The 27,265-nt window shown below is 44.3% G+C and overlaps 1 protein-coding gene across 5 annotated transcripts in view; it reads right to left on the bottom strand.

Annotated features, from left to right (window-relative positions):
- Positions 1-27,265, bottom strand: part of COMMD1 (copper metabolism domain containing 1) — a 79,715-nt gene that overhangs the window by 13,053 nt on the left and 39,397 nt on the right. Inside the window, exon 3 of one of the 5 annotated variants that reach the window (XR_008748213.1) lies at positions 25,788-25,902. The exons of the other annotated variants lie outside the window; for them this stretch is intronic. The gene's annotated coding sequence lies outside the window, so the exon portion shown is untranslated. The remainder of the gene's footprint in view (positions 1-25,787; positions 25,903-27,265) is intronic. 5 annotated transcript variants of the gene reach the window in all.

Below are 27,265 nucleotides of genomic sequence, written 5' to 3'. Positions count from 1 at the left end.
TTTTTATGGCCATTTTTTTTCTTAAGGACACCAAGAGGCACCTTCTTGACCTTGCTGTAAACCTTGAGCTTACAATGTCCAAGTTTTTTCTCCCAAAATGCATTACAGCACTTCCTATATGACAAGATATTTAAGGAGAGACCTCCCAAACATTTTTCCCTCTTTGTCTTGATCTTGGAGATGGACAAACCAGTTTGGGGAAGGACTCAGCCTGGCACGGGAAATACTGGCCATGTACGTTGGTCGGAGCCGAAGGCCACTGAATACGGAGTCAGGTAACCCTCAGTAAAGGCACTGCCACTGCTGTTGCATGCTTTAGATAGGAATGGACTTCGGAGGTGCGGCAGAAGAACAAAAATTCTTACGCTCTAACTCCCGGTGCAGGACTAAAAAGTGAGATATCTCTGTATCTAAGCCGGTTTCTAAAAAATAATGCAAAAAGAGCCCTCCCAAACTCCTCTCTGCCCCTACGGACACTATTTTGACACAGAAAACACATCAAGACTTCTCAGTTGAATTCCAGCATCTTTGAAGCACTGCCAAGCTCAAGAGTTCTTTCAGACCCAAAAATAACGAGCGTGGGATGTTTAATCTTTAACAGGGGCGGTTTTCTCTTGCTGCTCGACTGGCTTGAAGGAAATAGGGTGTAACAGCATGAAAAAGAAATCGCTTCACCTGCTTAGTCCACTGACACTTTCTTGGTGATGCTGGCATGCCACTCCGGTGGGGTCTTGAGCCGGGTTGTTACGCAGAAGAAGGTGTAAACAAGCAGAGAGTTAAAATCATCACCAAGCCACGCGTTTGCGTTCTACCCATTCTTTGCACGGACTCCGTTGCTGCTAGGCAAGCTTGAAGGACCTCTGTGCAGGTGGGTTGCAGACCTGTATCGCCTGGCGTGCGTTGGGGAAAAGCCCTGCTCTTCCCCGGTCCCACTGGCACCGCCGCCTCCTTACAGCCAGGAGAGGAGTGCACGTCTGGAGCGCTGGCACTCTTCAAGGTCACGGCTTATTCAGGGGGAACGCAGGGAGAAATTATTTAGGGGGCTGTGGTCAATTTTTGGAAATCGGAGACTCACAGAACAGTTTGGGTTGGAAGGGACCTTTAAAGGTCGTCCAGTCCAGCCCCCTGCAGTGAGCAGGGACATCTGCAATTGGGCCAGGTTGCTCAGAGCCCCCTCCAACCTGGCCTGGAGTGTTTCCAGGGATGGGGCATCTCCAGCCCCTCTGGGCAACCTCTGCCAGTGTTTTGCTGCCCACATTGTAAAAAACATCTTCCTTGTATCTAGTCTGAATCGACCCTCATAGACCAGTCTAACGCTGGTTTGGGAGATGGTACAGAAAAGCTTTATGTGGAATCATGTTAATTTGGAAACATGGTTGCCAGTCCCCAATCACCCTAAAAATGTAAATTAGACCAGAAATTTCACATTATTTTTCCTCATTTAGAAGAAAGCTATTGGGAATCCTATGCAACTCCAGTGTCTGCCACAGGATGCAATCCTTGGGAAACAGGAGCTGAAATACTACGTTTAACATTAGTACGTATCTTCCTCCATGTGAATGCCCCAGTGCATGCCTCCAGGTATCTGGCAGGGCTTAAGAGTTTTAAAAGAAAAAAAGATACAGTGATACCTGCAAGTTTTACCAAACTGTACACAGAGCGCATAAAGACTGCATTAAAAAAAAAAAAATTAAATTACCTTTGTATTACTGTGAGATTTGAATCAATGCACGTATTTAAAAACTAAAGGAAATATACTAAATTTCTGGCAGGGTATCAGGCTCTCATCTTAATTCTTAATCCCGTTTTTCTCCAGCTGATCTCAGCTCCCCCACCACGGGCAGTCCTTCCACTGCTGGTGCTCACAAGGGTACCAGAGGTGAGAAAGCTCCATCATCATTTATTTGAGCTCTGTCTGCTGTGTCAGCGCTTAACTAACGAAGAGTCCCTCGGTGGAACCACTGCAAGGTGATGTACTTTTCCCGAAGGTCCCCTGCAGGGGACCTTAAAGGGTACATGTCCTTCCTCACTTATGGTCATTGCCTTCCCGTGCTGATCCACGTTTTTCTATTTCTAGCCTGTTTGACAGCTGTGCTTGTTTTCTTGCACCGTATTGTGTTTGTTTGGTGTTTTTAAGCCTGCCCACAGAGCTGAAGTATCGGTCTACAGCTTTCTCCATCCATATTTCATCTCCAAATACCTAGGTAGTCTCTGTTTTTTCAGTCTTGTAGCACTTAATTGCAACATGAAATTAGTCTGAGAGAGAGAGAACCTCTACTGGAAGGATCTTCTGCTCGTACCCTAAATTCAGCTTCCCTAGTAAGAACTTTAATCAGTTCTGGATTTCATATTCATATTCATTACATTTCAACCTCCCCGTTTTCTGATATGGGAGTCATTCAGCATGACTTGAAAAAAAAATAATCAAGCATCATTCAACATCATTAAAAAAAACCCTTTCAGAACTGAGTTCCAACTACTTTGTGATATTATTTACCATTTTCTTAAATGTGTTGGAAAGTACCGTATTGTAACATTGAACCCTCCGTGCCACCAGGGCATGGTTTTGTTACAGGGTATCACCAAGACTGGACTTTGCAGGCTGTGCATTTAGTTAACTCTTAATTACATAACGGAATTTCTGAGCTTTTAACTTAACAGTTTACTTAATCTAATCAGCATCAACCACGTTCCTCTCTGTTACTGCAATATTTACTGGCAGGAACACAGGACTAAGCTGTGGGGTTAAGAATTACTTTTACACCAGCTATGCAGACACAGTGAAGTAATCGGCATTTAAAAATAATCTCACAGTCAAAGAATACAGTCAAAACCTGAGCAGAAAATACCTGACCTTTAGGAGGCTGCGTGACTTGGGATCCCGGCACTTTCTGTCTGGGAGCGCTATCAGCTTGCAGGCTTAGCAGCTTGGTTAGCATCCCCAAAACAGACCTCTCTTGCTCCCTCACAGCTCTTTAATGTTTTAGTTTATCTGTTACATAAAGGATTCAAGTGTTCATTAATGTCCTGCGTAAAAGTATTACACCAAATCTAAAAGCTGAGCGGAAACCAAATCTAAAAGCTGAGCGGAAACCAATACCCTAAGGCAGTCCAAGTGGCCTTGTCTTCCACGGCAGCAGGCAACGCTCGCTCCTGTGGATGGCAATGGCCAGAAGGTCGTGGCTTTTCCAGTCCAGTGTGTCCAGCCAAGACCATACCTGGTTTGGTCAAAGAAAAGACCAAAGATTAAAATTACTCTGAATCAGTATTTTGGAACGAGACATGTTTAAAACCTTCTTTTCTGCTCCTTCTTGAACAGTGCGTACTTGCCCTGCGCTCTGAACAGCACCTGCGTTGCCTGAAACAGAACTGCAGATGAGGAGAGCACAGGGCATGTTGCTGAAATAGTTCTGACACACAGAGGTGAACAAAAAGTACAGTGGTCTTTATTTTGGTTGCTGCAAGCTTCCCAAGTGGTTAGTAAAGGCCACACAAATCCTTTGCACCTCGGAATAGTGACAGACATCACCCTCAAGAAGCTCCCTACCCAAAAGGTGCCTGTATTCCTGCACCGAAGCTCCAGATCAGCACAACCCGGCTACAGCAAACACATTTGTGCCCACAAAATGGAATTGTTCATAATTTTTCAAGGGCATCCGTTTATGCACATCTATGTTTTTACAGCATCACAGCGATGTCAGCACCCATTTGCTCTAGGGTATTTTACCACCTAGAGGAAGAAGAGCCCAAAGCCTGACAAAACAGATCCTCGCAGGCAGGCGCACCACCAGCAGCATCCCCTTCTCGTTACAGAAACATTAACTCCCTGACACACTGGCGCATCACACAGATCCTGAATTACACGCAAACATGCCTTTAAACGGACAGTGAAAAGTTACTCTCATTGGGGCAGGAGGGCTCCTCTGACAGTATGAAAATAGCGTACCAAAGGCTTGAGAATATGCCTGCAGTTCAGCATGCATTTGGCTGTGTTCTCCTTCTTAAAATATATAACAAGACAAAGTGGTCAGGTCAAACAGGCTTATTTTTTTTTTTTTTGCTGTTTTTGTGGCATGTATTTATACCCTATCCAATGATCTGAAAATAGAATTTATGGGGACAAAAGGGACTACTCAAGAGTTACGCTGCCACTGCAAACACATATTCTCAGCAGCACCGAAATAACTACACTTGTTTCCTTTTAGTAATTTGAATGTATGAACTTACGAGGGGGAAAAAAACCATATTGGAAAAAACCTGTTTTCATTAATTTTTGGTATTTTTTCCCCATTTCCTTTAGAATGCAAACTGCAGTCTTTCAATCCACCATGAGAAACCTCTCAGAAACAGAAAGGAGGGAGCCACATATTTGCAGTCCAGCCCGTTTTACAGCCCCTCCAACACTGCTGCTATTACTGTCCCAAAGCCTCGGGACAGGCATTGCACTCGGATTTATCAGCAAAACAGCAGCTCTTGCTGAGTGTGGCGCAAAGCTCACTAAAGATAGTGGGAATCTCTGCACTGACTTCAGTGACCTTTGGATCAAATGCACTAAAATATCAGCGCTACGTGCTGGCAGGGAGACACTGGAGGAATAAATGCTTGCTGCATGATACGTAACTCCTCTTTTTTTTTACCCCAGCCTCTCTCCTTGTGTAAGAGGAAAAGCGAAGGCTCTTGACGGAAGCTGAAGCTGTAGGTGCAATCCTGCAGAGAGATTAGTGTGGGAGGACTCTTACGCCTGTGCAGAACCCCACTGAAGTCAAGGGGTCGCAGGCTCTGCCCCACAGCTCTCTGCCTCTGCTAATATTACAACTTTGATTTATTCAAGCTGCCATTTCAAAACTCATCCTAGAAATGAATACAGGCGATAGAACAGGCATGCTGCCTGACAGTCTGAATTCACTGTTTAGAAGGCTAATCAGGACAGATTAGGACACCATTTCCCAACATGATCCCAGAACCAGCCTTGCCGTGAAGTTTGTTTTTAATGCACAGCACTTCACGGCAGTCTTCCTGACAGGCATCGTGTTGAACCATATCTTTTTTTAGAAAGAGAAAAGACTCAAAGAAAAGTTATCTAATTTTGGTTGACCTCTTGTTCTCAACTCAAGGGCAAGCGGTACCGAAGTAGAAATCATTTCCATAATGGAATTGCAGAGCAGTCATTTAACAATTAATAAGTGATCCGCTCAGCATATGAAAACTGAATATGAAAGTAAGCATGTGAGAACCGGAGATACCTCTGCACAAAGAGAGGCTGCAGCTCCTCCACGTTATATATTTAATTGGTTATCTCTTTCTTTTTCTCCCCATGAAGAAGAGGAGGAGAGGGCAATGAAATACAAAAGAACTTAACCAATTCTCCCAAGGAAAACGGAGATGACGTGAACAGCTCGTTTAGCCTTCTGTGTCTTTGAAGAAGAGAAGTCTCTCTCTTTTTCTCCCCACAACAGCAACCTTTCTTTTTCAGGCTGCATCCACAATTTGGACATCAGCATTTAGCAGAATGGCCGTGTTTCTCATTGGCAGTAAATATGTCATGCCGCAGCCCACTTCTCCTGCATCAACAAGATGTTAAGATTTGTGACGGGTTCCCCTTGGCAGATATAAGGCCAGCGCTCCTGCTGCAGGACTGTAAGCAATAGGATGTGTTTCACCTCCTCTCTACTCCTGCGATCAGACCAAGTCCTGGGAGACCAACCTAAGCACCGAGGACCTTGCCTCGTGGACCTCGTGCTGGCAGGGCACATGATGGCTATGAGGGCATAGCGACAGCACCCTGTGTCTTCTCACTGCAGCTCTTGAATGGAAGCAGAAGAACAAAGTCACGTAACTGATAAAAGAAAGATGAATCGTGCTGTGATTTAAGGCAGGGAGATGGAGAGCAGCATTATAAAACTCAAAGCCACCCCTTCCTCAAGGAAGCAGGGAACAGGAGGAGGGCGTGCAGTACCAAACGCTGTCGCCTGGTTTTGGACAGCTGTCCTAAAGTGGAAGTATAATAAAATTTGTGAGTGGGCCCTAGAACGCATGTGTTTCTTCTCCTGTCAAACATCAAAGCACTACACCTTTTTAACCCACGCAGACCCAGGGGTTTGTACCGGTGGCTGATCGTTCTGCTGCACTCTTGACCAAAAGACACTAACAAAGCCAGGACTAGCCGTGCGCTGTAGTAATAAAAATACTCGTTTCTGGTTTAAATAACTTGCTTGTCAGTTCCCCTGCTCGCTGTCCTACAAAAGGGCTGGGAGGTAGTGGGGACTATACAGAAAGATTTGGACTGTCTGGGGGGCTAGTAGGGCAAAAAGAAGCCTGCATATAATGGAAAAAATGGCACATGAGATCAGAGAACGTCTGCCTCCCCTCCCTGCCTGCAGATTTTCAAAGTCTCTCCTCACCCTAACGCCTATTGTATCTTTCTATGCCCAATACATCTTTCTTCAAGGTTAGGAGACAAGAGCTAGGACAGATTATGCAGCAGCAGTAAATAATTAAATTTTCAGGTTTATTTCCTCCCATTTTTTAAGCTTGCTTTTATCTGAACTGCTGCTGAATGCTGAATGGGGCTTTCCACTGACCATCCAACACCTGCACCCCTGGCTCTCCCTTCCTTCGCAAGCCTTTGGAGCACACATGGAGCTCAGAGCGCTTTACAAAATCCAAACAACTCCTTCTCCAAAGCATCAATCTGCCTCTCCTCCGCAGATTTAAAACCCCCTTATCTTGCCTAGGTTAATTAGCAAAGCTGGGTTCAACTCGTGTTAGCTGTTGTTTGTATCTACCACAGAACAGCAGCGATTTTCTCGGAGCCTGCCAGCCCCTTTGCGGGAAGGGCGCAGGACGGTGCATCGGCAGCGCTGCAGACGAAGGGAGGGCTGCACCGGCAGGGCTGCGCGGCAAACGCCAGCAAGAGCTCGCCTGCATTATGCTTGATGCAAAACCAAAAGTGACGTTTCATTTTCAGGAGGACTAAATTCGCTCATAAATTGAAACCCAAGTTCGATAAATCGCTAAAAAGTTCTAAGAAAAATGGACGTGGCGGCACACTGGGCTTACTGCATTCATTCTGCTCTGCTGCAGGCTTGGTAATGTGGCGCTGGACGTTATAAAATGCACCTTAATTTCCTTTGATAAAAGGGATATCCTGAGATAAAACATGCTGGGAAGCAGCTTTACATTTGGAATAGACTGTCTCCCCACAAGCCCAATTAACACTTTTGGAAACAAATTGTAGACACCTAAAGATATTTCTAAAATATCAGCCTGAGTAATAAAAAGGGTGTTCGTGCTATAGAGCTTTTAAAATAACCAGGGAGGGAAGGTGGCATTTTTGACCTCCTTTGACTGATTCTCCAGTAAACAAGTTCTTGATGAGAACTCAGCACTACCATTTAATGGGTTTGTGCTACTTCTGTATGCACCCATTTAAAAACAGGCTGTAATTAAAAGCTGATAAAATACCTTATCTTGACATTACAGACCTTAGCTTCTCATTTCAAACCAACGTGGTGGCAACAATAGGCTTGTGTGTGGGTTTGTTGCTGCTGTAGCAGCAGAGCAGGGGAGGACACTGGGCACTACGAGCATCCCCTGCACCAAAAACCTAACAACGAAAGAGTCACTTCCAAAAAAAGTAACTTCCACTACAACTTTTAACAGAGCCACTCAATTACACAAAGAAATCAAATACATCTTTGGTGTGTTATAAAAACAGAACTATGCACCCGTGCTGAAAAAAATCTCAGAGATGCTTTCCAGAAAAAACTCTACTAATGTGCTGTTGCATCCTGTGCTGATGCAAAAGAAAAAAGACACAGATTTCAGGCCACTGCTGAATTTTAAACAGTAAAATAGGTATAGAAAACCTTAGACTTGGCTTTTTCTTTTTTAACCTCAGGGTTTATCTTATCACGCTGCTCTTCTCCGTATGATTTCACAATGGATTGCAAACGACGGAGGGAGGAAAGGCTGGACAAACTGTTCAGTGGTTGTCTTTGAAGGTGGCTATACTGGCTTGGCTGTCAATACGCAGAAACATATATTTGTGTATTTCTTTATATATTATCTCATCAGATCTCAGGAAATTCAGATACAACAGTTTTGGATATCATCAAAAAAAACCCCAATGTCACCAAACTAAAAAAAACCAAACCAACAAACAGAAAAAGGTTGAGAGATGTGAATTCTTTGGGAAGACTAACAGCACAGTGCCTGCAATAGCTGGCAGAGCTCTGCCTAACGCTGCTTCCCTCTGCCAAGAGTTGTCCTTCACTGAACTGGGGACACCGTATCCTTGACTTTCATAATTTTCCCTGTAACGTCAGGCAATCCCGTGCAAGTTTTTGACCTTACAACAGACTTGGACACCAACTGAGGTTGAAAACGGGCAAATTTGAGAGATGCCTGCAGAGTTATACCTGATGACGATGACTTCATTTCACCCAAGCACATCGGACACTGAATTCTCTGGCAGTCCTGCCTTACGCCTCAAATGCATCCTCCCCCGTCACGGTTCACCACCTCTTTTTGACTCAGATGGTTAGTCTGTATTTTGGCATATTTTAAGAGTGAAAGCTAAAGCAGGCTGAGAAATGCATGTCTGTGCACCTGCACAGTTTGTATAGATGTGCCCACAAGTGCATACCTATGGTCACCAAGTTTTTCCAGCAAGATTCAACATGGAATCAAATACGAGGTCGACGTTTCTTTGCCTCCACTTACATGATCCCTCCCAGTCAACGCTTTCTGCGAAAATAAGTTCTCCGTTCCTATCACACAAGTACCCCAAACTTCTGTGAGAACCATGCCAAAGGTCCTGCTTTTGACACGATAACCTCTCCGCATCGAGCTCTGCTGTCCGTACGACCCCTGACTAGCTTCTGTGTGCTACTTGTGGCAGGGGGCTTCCTCCAGGAGCTGAAAGCAGGGCCAGTCTCACTCCAGCCTTCGGGGCATCGCAGCTGCGTGGAAGCACACACGGTGGCCACCACCATGGGGGTTTTGCACTAAAAGTTTAACTAGCCCCTGCGAGAGCATGTTTTGGAGGGGGGGCCTAGGAGCTCGGAGGTGTTCGCTTCGGGCAGGCGTTATCCCGCTGCATGGGGAGCACAGTCACACCCCAGGCTGCAAAGACTCAGTGGTCAGTCCTTAGCAGCAGCTCCATGGATGCACGTGAAGTTCACACAGTCCGAGGCCCTAAATGACTTCTCCTCAAGAAAAAGACCAGGTAGGGATGAGAACGGACCTGCCTGCACATCACCTCCTACAAACGATGAGGGATTCCCCTTGCTGGAGCCTCCGCCACGTGGTACCCTGGGTGGGTGACAGCTCTCCTCCCTCCACTGACCTCCAGCACTGCCCTTGAAGAACACATGCGAAGAAGCCTCCACCGTGACATCTCCAAGGAAGCCAAAGTCTTCCTGAACAGGCGACTCATTTTAGTGCTCCCGCTACAAGAGAAGCCTCAATGACACGCAGCGGTACTCGCACTGCACCATGTAGGGGAGTTAAGGAGGAGGCAGGAGGGTCACTGCCTGCGTTAAAAACCACCCCAGACTATTTTCCACCCAGACCAGTCTTCCAAAGCAACTCCCTTTCTCTTGCTAGGTTTTGGTCTCCTTGGATTCTGTGTCTCAAAATGGCCACCAATAGGAAATAATAAGCAAACGCAATTATTCCTACCGTACGTAATACATCCTTTGTAAGCAAAATGACCGTGACTTTTTAGAATTGTGGTGAAGCATATTTTTAACTGTTACTAAAGATACGCTGAGTCATTAATGATCTGGGCGCCAGAAGACTGCTTTCTGAAGTCATCACTGCTCATTATTTCAAGAAAACAATTAGTCAAAATTAAAAATGAATCCCTAGAGCTTCCAGGAACTGGATACTGTTCTTTGAATCATTCATGAACAGGATGAAGACAATAAAGGCCGTCTGACCATCCCCTCAGCCCTTTGTAATGGGTATAATAACTAGAAACAATTTCATCAGTAAGGGACAATAAAAATGCAGACCCCCTTCAGGAACCCTGGGTGGGGAGGACGGAGGGATGGAAACACTGAAAAATGATTCTTATTTACTGGCCTAGCTCCATTCAACTCCAAGCTACATATTTTTATTTTTAAACAAGAGTCTTAAGTATCTAAAAATAATAGCCTGAGAGGAATACGCATACTGGAAATAAGTTCAAATAAAAAAAAAACCCAGTGTTTAAAACTGGGCTTAGACTTTTAGAAGACGACACATTTAGAAGCTAGTGCGTGACCAGAAATGGAACAGAACTGGAGCCATTTCTTTTCATTAGAAAATGAAGGACCGTACTTTCCCCCAGCTATAACCCATTTATCTGACTACGATGAGGAGCGAGCATTTGATGTTCTAATCTCTACAGATTCACCCACTAAAATATAACTACCGCAGGAGTAAAAAGACCCTGGTACCTGGGTCTAAAGCACTGGTAGCATCACCTACATTTCTTTAGTACCAGAACAGCCGTATTTGTAAGGACAGATGCACTCTGCTCGATGAGATTTATTGCTATTAGACAGAATGGCCAGAAAAGCAGCTTTACTGATTTTTTCTCTCAGGTAAAAGCTCTAACCACTGCCCTCTTAGTTTTCTGCTACAATGCACAAAACCAAGTTGGGTTTTTTCTTTTAGGAAAAAACAACCAACCAAAAACCCCCGAACCCACCATATGTTTGGAGTTTGGGTTACACCATCCCCCAGCCCACGCCCCAACTGACCTGGGACACACGCTGCCGCAGCAAGAGCTCACTGCAGGCACAGACGTGCCACCAGCAGCTCCAAAACAGGGGAAGCAACCAGTGCAGTTGCTCACCTGGGTCTGAATTTACTTACAGAAAGAAAAAAAAAAAAGTCTTTATTCCTCAAAGGAGGTTTGGGGAATCTGGACTGTGGAGCCCAGGGGATATTTTCCCCTAAAGACACCTTTCAGTTTGAAACTTTTTTGTGCTTAGTCTGCCATCTACTTTTTCCTCCTGTCCTGGAGTCTCTCTGACACGGCTTGTCGCGGTGCGATTCAGAGCAGGCGTTCTGGGACTCTTCACCGACAGCAGGCTGGAACACAATTTTCTGAGTGGAAAAAATGCTCTATGAAGCTGAGTTTCACATCTCTTCTTTGGAAAAGATGGCATAAGCATCCCCCGAAAAATCAATCATTTGAATGTGTTACATTTGATTTATATCTGAAACATCCCCCTCAATAACTTCTTGGCATTGTGGCTGTGGCTGCTGACATTTTCCAGCAACGAGCAACAGCTCTAACGCCAGCGCTAAAAGCACAGGAACATTATAAATGTATAAGACGGCCTGAGAAGAGCTGCTTGCTGTCCTTTCTCTTGGCTTAAACATCACACTTTGGTTTGCAGTCCAAAGTAGTTCATAATGAGAGCGTAAGTAAGCAGCTGGATGAGGATTAAATCTAACACCAAATCTAATGCATCTTATTCTTTTTCACACTGGTGGAAACCCTCTCTGGTCTCTGTCTTGCATCATCAATATTACAGGCATCTCTATTTTAGCTCTTCTGATTCATACCTCATCTCTCCATCTCTGCAGAAATAGAGACGACCACCACTTTTCGCTTTGACTACACTATGTATATATTTAAGGCATCTTTACTTTCAACTTTCAATACAACATCTACTCCTGCTAGGGTGACCATATGATCACAGAAAAGAGAGCAGAAAGAAAAACCAATGTCAAAGAATGACATTCATTATTTAAAAAAAGAAGTCGTTTCTTCCTCTTAATCCTTCCTTGTTTTCCGTTAGCAGTTCAGCAACTAGAGATCATTTCTTGCAACGTATTTTCAATGCACCTAATGCAGCTGGTTGTACCCTAGAATCCTTGAACCACTTTCCAGAGATGAGAGAGAGTTAAGGAAGAAAAATATTTCCATACTTTTCCTTCGGAGCCACCCACATGTGATGCTTCCAAAGAATCCGGTACCTCCAGTGAAATATTTTGGGCTCCACAACTCACAAAAAATGATCCCATGCTACAGGCACCAACCCAAGACTATATTAAATGGAAGGGGCTTAATAGCAGCATGTGCTATATTCATTTTGAGACCATGTTGCTCTGGTCCCTAATAATATTGTTGACTTTTTGGGTCTGTTATCCATGGATGGAGCACCTCCAGGTGCACGACGGCAGACAAGTACCTCTCAAACGCAAAACCAGGGCATTTAACAGCAGCTGTATTTAAAAAGTGGTCCTACAGCTACTGGTGGATCTGCTGGTTAATATTTATACATCAGCTAAAAGCAGCTTTGAAAAGGCACTTTTTCAGCCACATGTACGGTTAATGATTAACATGCTTTTGCATGAAGAGGGGAGGAGGAACAGGTGTAGCAAAAAGAAAACAACAGCAGGAAAAAGATTGTTAGAGGAAAAAAAAAGTAAAGGTCAAAAAGTGGAGAACCAGTCCATCCTGAGAGCTGCTAAGTGTAGCAGCCCACAGTAAATGAAGGATGGTGCGGTTTCATTTTGGGGAGAAGAAAATTTGCCAGTCAGTACAAAACTCCACTACGGCAATTTTGAAGAAACAGTTTTCTCCAGGTGCTTCTGCTGCCCTTCATTTGAGGTTTTCAAGGCTGGGCAGCACTCTTTGAAGCAAACACAGAACTGTTTCTTGTCGGGAGGGAAGAAAGCCCCTGCAAAACCTTTACCGCTCCTTTTACATCACTAACATCGAGCACTACAGATGTAACTGTCTAACATGGACAAAAGACTTCTGGCTGAAGAAACCAAAATTAGCATCTATTCTCTTCTTTCTTTTAGTGAACAAGCAGCACGACAGGGCATCAAAATAAGTCATCTGAGACTTATTTTCTGCAAAGTACAACACAACTTAGGATGGAAAAAGCAAAATCTGAAGCACCCTTTAAAGAAAGTCTCCTGTCTCAGAAATACTCTTAGCTTAGCATGATTTGGAAGGTTTGTTAACGTATTCATTATTAAATGGCATGCATCTGGCAAAGCCTGAAACATGATCAGACCTTTCAGGAGTTGTAGTGGGTTTGTTTGCACGGTAAGGCTTTGGTAGCAGGGGGCTACAGGGGGGCTTCTGCCAGGAGCTGCTACAAGGTCCCCCCACCCCATGCCCGATGGAACCCAGGCCAGCAGCTCCCAGCCGGGGCCAGCGCTGGCCACAGCCCAGCCCATCAGCAACAGTGGTAGGTCCTTTCGGACAGCATATGCAGAAGGGGAAAAAAATAAATCTGGACAACAGAACTGCAGCTGGAGGCAGGAGTGGCAGAGGCCGCTGCGAGGGACCGACCCCAGCCCCATTCCGGGGGGAGGAACCAGAAGCGGGGGACGGTGGCTTCAGGTTCCCACGTTCCGTTCCCATCCCCCTCGTCTGACTCCGATGGGAATAAATCAAACCGATAATAATATCAATAAATTAAACTGATTTCCCCGGGGCGAGCCCGCTGTGCCCGTGCCGGTGATCGCTGAGCGCCCCCCCTGCCCCCCCCCCGACCCACCAGCCTGTCGCTGCGTTTGCTCCCCTGCCCGGCTGAGGAGGGAGCGATGGGGCTTGGGGGGCACCCGCCACCCCACCAGCACCAACCCACCGCAGGAGTTTCGCTCCTTTCTGAGCGGGGCCATCAGAGAGCTGCCACCCCCGGCTGCACGAACCGCGCCACGAGCCACGGCACTGAATCACTCTGCTGGAGACCTCCCGCATCTGCTTCTTAGAAGTTTCCTCTTGCTCAACCCAGCAAGTTCTGAAAATTGCCCTGCCACATGCCTGCAGCACTGGGAAGAGCAGTAGGTACGAAGCACCCCACTCGTACGAAGTGCAGTACGTACGAAGAGCAGAAGGCACGTACGAAGCACCCCACTCATATGAAGGGAACAGTAAGGCAATGGCATATCTTAAATTTCTCATCAAAGGCTGGGTTTATTACCAGCATTTTATACTCTGCACTAGCTGTATGGACTGCACGAGAAAGCAGACGCCCCTAACTCAGTAATGTGAACCCCACGGTGGCAGGGAAGCTCACACGAAGCTTTCCCATTAACACCTGAGCCGGTCCAGTTATTTGAAGCAGAGATGCCAGTTCACAGGGCAAGCGACTGCCTTCAGAGTTTCAAAACCAGAAATTCAGTAATCCATCAGCAGTCATTAGTCTTCCATTTAATCTCTGATGCCCTTACTGTTTTGCTCATGGATTATCCAGCTCTGCTTTAAAAATTGTAGACGGAGCACCAGACTCATATTATACAAAGCCATAACACATTCAGAGTGAGAACAGTTTGTGTAAGGTTGCAATCCTGTTGCATAAGCTTTACAGGAGACCGGATTGTACGTGGATTTCATCTTGATCAATGTGTCTGGTCTATAATCTAGTTTCCAAAAATATCAGTGTAGTTCCCTCTTTGTAAGAAAAAGAACCTGAAAATGTTTGAGGCGAGCTGACGAGATGATGCTTGCTATGAATAAGAATGTTTATGTTGGTGATGAATTAATGTTTGCATAAATCTTTGTGTGACACTAGCTTTTTATCCTTCAGAGTGAGCTTTTCATGAATTTTGTATGTGTTTACCATCCATTAAGTATGGTACTTATAAATCCAGATTGATTTCCATAGAAAAAAAGAAGAGTTTTAAAGAAGCAGGGAGGAACCTCACAAATCAATTCCCTCTGTCCAGATGACAACAACTGAACTAATTTTTTAAGTAAATGAACTTGGTTTTAAGTTATGGTTTAGCAAGGGATCAATATAAGCTGGCAATGACAGCCAACAGCCAAATGCAAGCCTGGATGAATCTTCAGAGCTGCAAGACAGGTTTTGTATCTTAAAACTTGGAGGAAGACGAAGGAATGTGAAAGATGTAAGATTATGGCCAAGGAGTCTTTCAGATCCTCAAATCTGCAGAAGAAAAACTGCCTTTGAGACTTGCTTCCTTAGGAAATGAAGTCTGGGCAGCAAGCAGTCCCATCCCTCCTCCCATCCAAATCAAGGAAAAAGCAAGTGGCTTTTGAAGCTCTTTGAAGCTCCCTGTGCCGGGAGAGGGCCGATCACTAATGACCAGGAGAAACAATAAGCAAAACTAAAAACAATGGGACCTGCTCCAGTCTGCAGCTCCAGACATTGTTCCAGGAGCCCCCAGGAGCCTGAAGGAATTTTAACTCCTTTTCACCTGTATTTCACTATTTTTCTTCCCCCAGGATGCCTACGGGTGCACTCAAGATTACTTGTGAGGAAAGCGTCTGGCCTGACAAAGGGATTCCTCCTGTTTTTCAGTTTTTATAGCGGATGCTTTTGGAATTAGAGCTCTAATCAGAGTGCTCCTTCTACATCCATTAAAAGGCAAAAAACCAAAACACAGTCCAAACTTCAGACTACAAACTTCTGCTATTACATCCAGCAATCGTGATTAATTTAAGCTTGAGTATTGTCAGTAAAGTAAGGAAGTGCCAGCATAATGGCCTCTGCTGATATCAAAGTGCCTTGCTCCGATGCGTTTTACTCTCATCGGAAGGTTTCATTAGCAACATTCACTTTTTTTTTTAAGCTACAAAAGCTTGTTTTTCTTAAGTACCTATCAGTATTATTCTTCTTGGAAAAAAACAGTACACTTTTGACCTGCGCGTCTTGGAAAAATCTCATAGGTTAAAGCTAGAGAGAGCAACACACTCAATATCCTAATCAATATAGCATTCAATGTCCTGACTTTCAAGAGGCTGGTAGTAAACTCAGCCACGAATTATTATCTGGGAATCTCAGCGTATGGGTTAAGCAGTGCACGGCAAGAGGGAAGAGAACCCCCTGGTTTCATCTGACGAGAGCACTTGGGCTGCAACCTGCTGGCTTGGATCCTTCCTCACATAAGAAATTAGCTTAGCATCACCAGAAAGCTTCAGCATTTCTTTCTTATAACTCTGTTTATTGATGCCTGTCAAGATGTTTGTTCTAAAAATTTTAGGGAACTGGGATCTATGGAACCTGCTAATGAAAGTTGTATTACGTTTAGTTGAGATTGATGCTGCATCTGGGTTGGGTTTATTCCTTCATGCTGTTAAACACAGATGAGCTATTGTATCATTAGCAAATGAGGTAAAACAATCAATATTCTGTAACATGAAAAGCCAAGTTATTTTGGGCAATCAATGTGAAAAAAGGCACAATGCATCTCCATAGCCCTTTCAATTTTGCTCCCGGGGTGCATTTGTTTTCACAGCTTCCCTTGCTATACACATCCTGAACCTTCTTAAAACTGCGACCCACAAGAACACTGATAGAGTAACTAAACACAGATTTCAAGTTACAAAACAAAGTTGTTCACGTTTGCTAGTAAAACAATCCCTGTTCCTGTTGGAGTGAGCTTCAAAAGACCTCAGCTAACTCATGCTGCAGATAAAGCTCTAAAAATAGCGTGCCCTTAAGAGAGTTTTGACCAAAACAAATTATCTAGTTTAGTAAGCATCATTCCCTCCTTATCCTCTGAATGTTATGCTTGCCAAAGGAATTAGGAAGATAAAACTGCTATTTTTATTTCTGAAAACTACCAAACCTACAGGCTCCTAACTGAGTTCCATCACAGAGGAGTGCAGCAGCCCGAGCTATACGGTGTTGGAAATGAAAGCCAGAAAATGGTTAATTAGCTCTTCAAGTATCTTCTCCCAGATAACAACCAACAGAACAAGTGGAAATGGCCTCAAGCTGCTCCAGGGGAGCTTTAGATTGGATATCAGGAAAAGTTTCCTGACTGGAAGGGTGGTCAAGCACTGGAACAGGCTGCACAGGGAGGCGGTTGAGTCACCGTCCCGGGGGTGTTTAAAAACCACGTAGGTGCGGTGCTTGGGGACATGGGTTAGTGGTGGCCTTGGCAGTGCTGGGCGAACAGTTGGACTCGATGATCGCAAAGGTCTTTTTCAACCTAAATGATTCTATGCATCAAGGAAAGGGTAGGATATATTATAGTAACAATTCCACAAGTTCAGCCTGAACTGGTCCTGGATTATCAGTTGTTGACTCTCTCCTCAAAGCACGGGACTACAAATACTCCCCCTGAAGCTTGTCATTGAGCATCCCAAATTAAGCTCCAGAACAAACCCAAAACTGAAAATATTTTAAGTAGCTGTAATTTAAGTAATTCACAGATGACTCTCAAAAATACAGGATGGACACAGGAAAAGACCACGACTTCCAATGAGGCTTTTCATTAAAACATCCCTGCTTAAACAATCTGCTTTTCTCCACAGTGGTGTTAAATGTTCAAGTTCCATGTTTCAAAAATTACCTCTTCCACTACCAGGGTATTTACTGGATGGTTTAATCATGCCAAACGTGTCACGGAAGCTTTGTTACCGTTTTTTCTATAGAGATGGTTTCATTGGCAGACTTGGGCATCTCACCCACACAGATAACCCCCACCACAAATCCTAGAAATCAACTCAGATTTGCAGATTATCAGTCTACTATGTCCATCTGCTACACTACTTTAAAATATCCCATTTCTTGGCAAAACTTCAGCCCCCGGTTCCCTGATTTGGTTTTTTTTTTTGGCCCAAGTACTACTGCTTATATTGGCTGACATACTATTGAAGAAGAATCTTTTTGTGTAGCCACAGTTAAAGAACAACCCTTACTAAATCCTGGTGCAAAGTTACTTGCTGGTAATTTCTGTACTTTGCATGTTTCTTGCTTTGAAATATATTATGCTGTACAATGCCTTTCTACCAAATACATTGTCAGAAATAGAAATTATTAAGAGCAGGTTCATAAGGCTTCAGCTCAACAGGAATGTAGAGCAGTTCATAATTTATCTCTGCAAGTGAAGGGCGAGTCAACAACCTTCTCCAGAAAGACCCTAAAAACCAGCAGAATGACCGATGTCTGAAGATAATTAGAGGAAGAAGAGATGCATTTAATTAAAACAATGTAAAATGGAGCATTAAGTGGTTATTTGTATATAGTTTAAGTACTCGAGGGAGGTGTGGGAAGACAGCTGGGTAAATAGTGAACACCATCAGTTTCTCCCTCCTTAAAGACAGAGAGCACCCACAGCTAATTTTAAGAATTAAATATCCTTTGAATGGGTAACAGTTATTTTTGCAGCACAGCTTAGTAATAAAATAAGCATCAAATATCAGAATATTTTTCTAAATTTGCAATGAATTCCAATTTTTCTGAATAACAGTGATCATTAAATATTTTGGCATTGTGCAACATTTATCACTAAAGTAACAAAAGGAATTCTTAGAAATAGGTACTTCCACTTACAACTAATAAAAAACAAATTGCTAAATGCCTAAGCTATAATTTTGATCATTTTTACAAGGCTGACGATTTCATAAAATACAGCTTTTACTGGACCCTAACCATGCACTATTTATCTAAACTGCTCTGTTCACAAAAGTATTCGTTAATATACTTGAATAAAAGTATCATCTATAAGCTTAGAGTGCATTGGGTGTTAGTGTTGCATCCTCCTGAGCGCACAAGGAGCCATGCTCCGACAGCTCCGTGTCAGCAACACAGGGTGCGTGTTCAGCATCGGTGCTGGAGCAGGCAACGCAGCGGGCAAGCCCCCAGCCAGCGCTTCCATGTAATTTAGCACCTTGACTTCGATCCTGAACGTTTTTGACTTCTTCAAGAAGAGACGAGATTAATTCTCTCCTCAAAGTATTCACTCAGAGTAAATAAAAATTAAGTCTGTCTTAGCAAGAACCTATTTAACTGTGCCAGAAGGGTCTCCAAATGTATTAAACCCCCTCCTAGCAAATGAAGCTTATCACCTCGGGGATGAGCGATGGACATCTCTCGTGTCTTCTCAAACCAGGCACACGCTGCTGCCGAGGGGCAGTGCCGTGCTCGCTTGAAATGAGCGCTCTGAAACGGAGCGGTCCCTGTGCAATACGGCCCGTGCTCGAGAAATCCATATCATGAGCTACAAATGATTTGCAATCTTTAACACTCGCCACTAACTCCGTATCAGGTCTGTGATGGAAACTTTCCGTAACAGTTATTGCATTAATTTCTGAAGTAGCCAGATAATGAAATTTCAGGTATTTTGATTTTTCTTTCTCAACAGTAGTGTGAAAACGTGAACACAGGTGAAAGACTGGATATGGTATGGGAAAGCGTAGCTCGCCTCAGCTTTTTTGTTATTTATAAACAACAACAAAACCCCAGGACACTGATGGAAACAGCTTAGAAACATGTAAGGGTCTTTTAATGTTGCTAACCAGTAGCACAAGAAAATGCACGCAGGAGACTTCAGCCCAGCACAACACGAGGAAAAAGCATCGCCGGATGGCACAGGCTGCAATCTGTCAAACGTCACAGACGTTCGCTAAATAAAGAGGCAAAATCTGCCACCGGGGCGAGTCTGAGGCAACTTCAGAAGATGGCAATATGCTGTGTCTCCCCAGTTAACTTGTCTCAAATCAAGCGACTGTGTACCGGTGCCTGACTAACTTAACGACCGAAAAGCAAACACATATTGCCAATAAAAGCCTCGCCACACAATTAATGTGTGTTGCCCAGAAAACAAAGTCCAAACCAATTATACCTACCTGAACAGGTGGTGTAAGCCTTTCTCCCTCAGAGGTGGAAGCCAGGAACAACACCGGGATGAGGGGCTGGGCTGGTTCACAAAATGTCTGTAAAGCTTCTGGGTGACCTGGATATACCACGGCTGAGGAACCACGTGGCATCCTGACATGGGGATGTCATGGGTGGCTACCATGGCACAGAGCTCTGGTGCAACACTATGGTGGATGACACCTTGGAAAAAACAAGCCCTCTCTCTGGGAGAACATACCCTGCCCCAAAACCTTTTTCAAGGACACATTTGTAACCCATAACAGGCCATCAGCATCTTGATTAGCGAGTTGGCAAGAAGTGGCTGGAAACGGCCCCCAGCGGACACCATGCACAGCGCTGAAAACCCAGGTGCCAGCAGTTGGTGGCCAGCCGGCCAGCGCTGCCCGCAAGGGCTCAGCCCTCTGCTCTGCAGCAGACAAAACCCCCTTTCCTGTGAGACGCGACCCTACAACCAGGCACCGTACCAAGGGCCGCAATTCAGCACCCAGAAAACAACAGAAGACCTGTTTCTTCCCACAGGAACAAGCCGAAGAGCGAGCTGAATAAATAAAGCACAAGGCAAGCCAAGTTTTAGCCATCAGGCCCGTATTTTTCAGGTAGCAAAGCCAAAAGGTACTAAATTTAAACACTGAATTATTTTTAAATTTTAATATAAAAATACATGATCTCCTTTATAGGAGATGCTGTTGCGGTTCTTCCTCATGAGACGTTCTCCCCCGCTACTCTTCTTTCACCAGACACCAAGCAAGCCAATGTGAGAGAAGCCTAATTTTGTAGGAAAATCTCTTTCCCTGCTGGAAAGAAGAGGGAGACTCCCCTGACCCCCAGCTACCCAGCCACCGCGATGCCAGGGAAAAGGGCTTTGTCCCCCGGCCAGGCTCTGTGCACACCGTTCCACACCTCTGCAAAACCACACTTTGACGAATTAATTTATAAATGTTTTACACCCGGTGTTGAACCAACCTTACGCTACGATAAATTACAGCATGTGCGCGTGGGACAGAAGGCAGAATAGCAAATGACAGAAATAGCCTCATCTCCTTCATTGTTTATTGATTTTCTTTATCTTTCACTTAAAATGCATTTTAGAGAGAAGCACAAAAGACTTCCCCGCCCCTGCCCCTCCCCGATCAGATACAATTAACTTGTCCTGAAAGAATTTAACCTTCTTTTTAGTCATTCTCCAGAAACACTACAAAAACAAAGCTTTCCGCATGCTGGGAAGAACAGAAACAACCCCGAAGCTTTAAAACCTGGCCGCTGTGACCTGTGGCTCTCACTGTCCCAAAGCCAAATGCTTTGTCCATGCTGGCTGGGCTGCACCATTCAGCCACTGGCCACCACCTCACCACCTTTTCCTGGTTTAGTTTGCTGGGTATTTTTGGCCATGCAAATAACACGCAGAGTATGACAACACGGACGCGTGGATGTTTGGAAAGCGACGTGAAATTCAAGGCTCCAGCCTCTCCCTCAGCACCCGGGCAGAGGGCTGAAGAGGAAGGCTGTGCAGTGGCAGCTTTCCTGCCAGCAGAAACCCTCACCACAGCCTCCTGCACTTCGTATCTAAGCCAGCCGCGTTCATTAAATCTTCCTGAGGAAGCCCCTGGTCGCTGCTGCTCCTAAACCTAGACAGAGATAGAAACTCAGAACTTGGTGGTCAGAAACTCCTCAGCCCATCCGGCAGAGCCTGTGCCAGCAGTCCTTCCTCCATGGTGGCCACACCACAACGTGAGAATTTGAAAAGTCTCTTTAACTTGGTATCATTTGCATTACAGGATTTGACAAGACAGCTCCTTCCATGGAAAGCACCACGATGAAATCCAGCCAGGGTTTTTGCCTTAGCAATGAATTTGCTGATACGTGATTTCAAAGGTATATATTTTATACGTACAAATCTCCTAAAAACCAAAAGTACACAACACTTTGTCTGGTTTACCATCAACAGAAAATTTATTTCTGTAAACTGTAACAGCAGTTCACAGTAAACTGTATCAACAAAAATTATCAAGAAAACCTCAACTAAAATTTCCCTCTTTTTGACCTGTGCATGTACTTGTATGTTTTTTAAGGAGGTTTCTGAGTATCAGCAGGGCTGCCCTTGCTCACACAGTTCCCTCCAAGGAGGGCACAGGATGAAGAGGCAAGGCAGACCAAGGCAAGCTGGGAGTTCAGGATGCAGACAGGTCAGCAGCATTCCCGTGGATTTATCCCTAACGGGGAAACTCTGTAAGACAGCGCCGGCCACTTCCCGCTCAGATGGAAAGGAACTAATTTGACCATTGTAGATCACATTTGAAAGCTGAATAGATGGTTCTTTTTTAGCATACACTGACATTTTTCAATAGAAAAAATAAACCAAACTGGGTTTAATTCTGCCTGTCGTCACAGCCACGCTGCCAAACCAAGTCCCTTCTGCCCCAGCCACCACACAGCGAGCAACGCGATGCGCCAGCTTCCTACAGTTTTACAATATAGAATGGTTAAGTCACTTTATTAAACCTACAATAAATCTTTCTTACTATAACTGGTATTCACTGTGAAAGCCCTGATGGAAAGATACACTTGCTAAAGATTAATAAAGGCAGAACAGTCTCAGGCAAAGGAAAGAAAGAGAAATGAAAACAGAATTAAAGAGGTTTAATTGTTTTTGGCAGAAGCATACACATCTTTGGTTGCAAGTTCAGAAAACTACTCAAGAGTCACACAGAAATATTTCTGTTGGCGACAGCTGACCAATTTGTGGATGAAGATTTTGTTTCATTTAGAGCATCAGAGGGACAGATACCCTCTTTTTTTAATTAAAAAAAATATTTTTCCATTATTTCAATTACAAATTCTATAAATGCATAACCTTTAACACAAAATTACGCCTCTCTTGAATTTCCATCTTATTTTACAGTCTGAGAAGTTGAAGTGTAAAAGATGAAGTAATTCCACTTTGCACAGGTCGAAACAGGACACCCCTCCAACACACAATCAGCAAACTCTCAGCTTTTATTTAAGGATGATGTTACAGGCGCAGCTATTACAATGTCACTGAGATAAGATGAGACAAAGAAGTACCTCAGCAGAAATCCCTTCCCTAGCGCACCCTTCCTTTTGACCCCCTTCTTGCCACCAGCAACAAAAAGATTAAACAGTGTGACCTACCAAAAAGATGCAGGAAAATGCTGCCACTCAAGGCACGGCTGTGTGCGACTCCGGAGGGAGCCCAGACCAAGAAGGAGCAGGACAGGAAAAGGTGACAAACTGTGACCTCACCAAGGACAGGCGGTAAGCGCACGTATTAGTATCACAAAGAAACTTCTCTTCCCTGCAGCAGTCGAACTTGGAAGACGGCTTTTTGAGATGCCAGCTGAACAACCAACAGCCTTTTACAAATATCTGCAGGACGAACGGCGCTGAGGGCTGTTCGCAGCGAGCCCAGGTAACAGTGGTGCCCAGGGCAGTCGCTGCCAAGGCACCCACAGAGACGGGACTCTGCTCAGACACGCGCCGTTCAGAAGCAATGTTAGTCACCAAAGATTAGGTAGGGCACGAATCTTCCCAGCTGTCACCTTGCACTTCTTGGAGGCAGTTGCTTGAATTTTTTTGTTTAGTTCCTGGTTTCTTCACTGTTTTTATTCAGACGCTCCATCAGGTCACGTTAATTTTGTATCCCCCTGGAAAAAGATCTTTCCCAAGGTTACCTCTGGCACCCTGGAACAATCTCCACGAACCTGTTCCCACTATCAACAAACTTTAAGGAACAGCCAAAAGGTCTGTAAGTGTATCAGGATCCATAATAAGAGAAAAAAACCCCAAATTACTTGCAGATGCAGACTGCTGTGGGTCCAGCCAAGTTGAAGAAGAACAAGTACTGCCATGTCTCAGGAGAAGAGCATCTGTCAGAAATTTTGCTGATGTTCTGGCACTGTACTTTGAAAGCAAATCCCCTCCTTCAGCAGCTGTTGGTGGGAGGGGGAACAAACTAAAACCCAAGTAATTCCATTCCTTTCACTATAATTCACATTTTCAGACACTGTCCCAAGCCCCTGGGTAGCAGGAAAACAGGCAGCCCGTGTAACGAGGCCACACTAAGGAAGAGAAACATCACACAGAAAAGCTGGAACTGAAGTCCTCACAAAAGTAAATAAACCACTGCAATATTTTCAAAATTCCTGCTGTAACAGGATCTCTTTGAGCAAGTGATATTGCCAGTTCTCAGTTGCATCCTCAGTGAAATACAAGCCATTAGTAAAACAGAGCCGTAACTCATCACCTAGAGCCTCTCCTCTCCCTCCGTACTATTTTACAAAAACCGAGGACAGCCTTAGGGACAGAGCATTGGGTGAAAGAACAAAAAAACGGCAGGGCTTTGCCCCAGGAAGCCTGACTCCAGGTAGGTGCTGCATGCCCTAGCAGAGCTCTGCAGGAGAAATGACTCGGCAGGGCTGCCAGCATCTAGGTGCTCCTTCACGGGAGGCTATTTCAATGTGAACGCAACATCTATCTCATCATTTCACATTTGAAATGCTCTGTTCTTCACGTTGTATTCAGCACCATGTATCTTCACCCAGCCCAACAGAATGGGGGGCAAAGTCCACGTGTCCTTCTCCATGGCACTTGTCTGATGCACAGAACCAGCCCTGGGAAAAGCCTACAAACCCGTGACTCTGGCATGCAAAAGGGATGGAGACACAGCGGGATCAAACGTCTACTGGCACTAATTCTTAGTAGATTTTCTCTGATGGAAGTTTTTTTAGCTGATGGTCCACTGTATCTTTCATGTGTTTCTATATTCAGTCAGCTCCATATATTCCTGGCAGCTGATTTATTTTTTTTAATACATATCTACCACTCAATTTTGAAATCTAATTAATGCTAGTATGACTTAGCTTCAGTCTTTTAAGCTCCTCATAAATCCACAGTGAAACAGGATCCTTTCTGTGAAATTCAATAGAATTATCTTCCTCAAGCCCATGGCAACAGGCTTGTGGATTTCTTTTTGCAGGAGTAAAAAAAAAAAGAAACTATTTTGAATCTCTGATCCTGAGATTAGAAACAAGTAACACCCCCCAAACAGGAGTAAAAGGTCCCTTTTACTTTAGATAGTGAAAATTAGCCTTTGTCAAGCCAACATGACAAGTTACTTAAATATAACAGAACCGGATCGTCTGTGTTTTAATGTTTATATTCTCAAGAGTTCTCCCAGGAGAAAGCTATTCCACCCAACAGATTTATCCCTGCCCCAAGCTTCCTGGTATACAGTAAGTTACTTTTTAGTGCTTCTGGCCACTTGGTCCTTACGTGACCCATGGAACAGGAGAAAAAACAAATGGATTAGGGTATGCTTATAGTTTAAGTTCTCATTAATTTGTTTGTTTACTCTACCAAATTTAGCCCCTTGAGCTTATTTTGATTGTTGAAAACAAAGTATGCTTCAGGTTAGGAAGAACTAGTAACTGCAGCATCGGTTCAGAGGCAGGACGAACCCCTCAGAATCATGACCACCGCAGCCAGCTTGTGAGCACCATCACTTTGAGCAAGCTTCCTAGCAGAGCCTCCTCGAGTCGCGCAAGGCAGCCAAACGGAGGTCTCTCCCCATTCCAGAAACCCCCCTCTGCCAGTGCTGGCAACCAGTGGAGTCTTCTGTGAGTCATGCTGTCCACTAACCTGGCCAAAAATCAACCCAGTAAAGCAGGCAAATTCTTTCTGGGAGAGGAAAGGAGCAGAGAGAGGGAGACAGAACTAAAACCTCTCAGCTGTGGCAGTTTGTCAGACCCACTCAAGCACGATGCATAATTTCAATCTTAACCTGTGCGCCAATTTTTTCCAGGATAGTATTAGCTAAATCACAGCACTAACCACCCTCCTGCCCCTTAAGGAGTAGGATACTGTTGTACCTGTAACTCCAGCATGATTCTGGAATCACAGGAGGCTTTGCCACGCAGGGAAGGAAAATGATACCTCCCCTGGTGCCAATGGCATTGTCTAAACACAATTCTGAGCTGGTTCTGCTCTCACGCCTGTGGCCATCGCCTTGAGGTTTGTATGCAATGCCTTTTCCCCAGTTTTAGAAAATTCTGTTTCAGGTTTCAGAACAAGACCAGTAATAATTGCTTCCTGAATAAATTAAAGGCCAGGGAAGTTGGGATATTGTGTCGTTTTGTATTTCTACTTTCAAAGCAGAAGTACGAAAGAGCTCCTTACCAGTGTTCATTTGAAACACCTTTGTAGAAGAAAGGAACCATTTGTATTTCTTTTGTAAAAGTGAGCAGCACTTTTCCACAGGCAGATTCCCATGTCAGAAGCTGTTCTCTTGAAGCTAAAACAGTACAAAGGAATAAAGCACTGATAAGCGCTAAGCAAATAATTAAAAATTAGTTTCTTCTAAGGTAAATAGCATTGACATTGCAGTGGGAATTAGATATGCCTGTTGTTTAATCATCTTGGAATCAAAGCAATAAAAAAAACCATAAAAAATATTTGACAAGTACATGCAGGCAGTGTGACAAGTGTTTAAAATCACCATGGTACCTGACTGCAACGCTGTCGCAATGACAGTGACAGCAAGACAGAAATCTGGAGATGTTTCAAATGAGACAGGCTCTGAGGCTCCCTTTTTGGATTCTTATTTCCTTGGGTGGAAAAAGAAAGGGGAGGCAAGTGCACAATGAAAAAAATATTCTTGCAAGAGAAAAGATCCTGCAACTTTGGCAGGGGGGAGATAGCTATTTTGTTTAACACTCCAAAAACCTAGTGATGATGATTGTGTTCAAGGTTTCTGGGTACGAAACCATCCAGGGTGATGGTGCTTACACTAATAAGCAATCTGGTACTTCAAAAACAGTACGTACTGTCTCCCCTCCCCTTAAAACATGCTCTTAACCTAGGAATTATTAGAAATGAAATACTAGAGGAAAAGTAAAATCTTTGCAGATACAAATAGAGTACGCAACAGCACCTTTGTAAGGCTAGGATTGGGACCCACCGTTCACAAGCGTGATGTATGGGACTAACCCACCTCACTTCCACACCTAGGAAGAAGTGAAGAATTTCTGTTTCCCTGTACTCCTGTGAGGAGCGAGACAAACAAAGGGGGCTGTGGACAGGGAAGCACTGCTATGGCAAATATTTAATGCGAACAGTGACTTTGATGATGAACTAGCAAATGATAAGCTCTGCATTCTCCCCCATCTCCATCCCTAACATGGAAACAACTATCTGTATCCCACTCCTGTGCTGAGACACATAAAGAATTATTACCCACGTGTGACATTTTTAGTATGACAAAAATAAAAAGTAAATCAAAGGGAACACATATAGCGTTGGTACTAACGTGAGTCAAGCAGACCTCTGCATTTCTAGTGACTACTGGATTTCCATTGAAATAGCCAGATTCCTAGTCTTCCAGGAACCTCAGAAGAAATGCTCCCCAGGTACCTCCAGGGCTGCCTCCACCCTGGAAATTTCCTTCCACATCAGTAACTGATACTTCGCTCCTGTACACCTACATAAAGCAAGTTGGTAGGGGTGCAGCCTTCTGAGTTTGAACACAGGTTTCCAAAAAAAATAAAAGTCCATGGGCATGTACGTCTGCGAGGGGGTGTTACAAGAGTACCTGACACATTGCAATGACTCAAATCGGAGTGAAAATTTCAGAGGTAAGAAGGAAGAGGAGACAAAGT

This window comes from Falco peregrinus, chromosome 7 (assembly GCF_023634155.1).
Source record: "Falco peregrinus isolate bFalPer1 chromosome 7, bFalPer1.pri, whole genome shotgun sequence".
Taxonomy (NCBI): Eukaryota; Metazoa; Chordata; class Aves; order Falconiformes; family Falconidae; genus Falco; species Falco peregrinus.
Note: the sequence above shows the minus strand (reverse complement) of the source record. Positions and strands in the feature narration are given on the sequence as shown.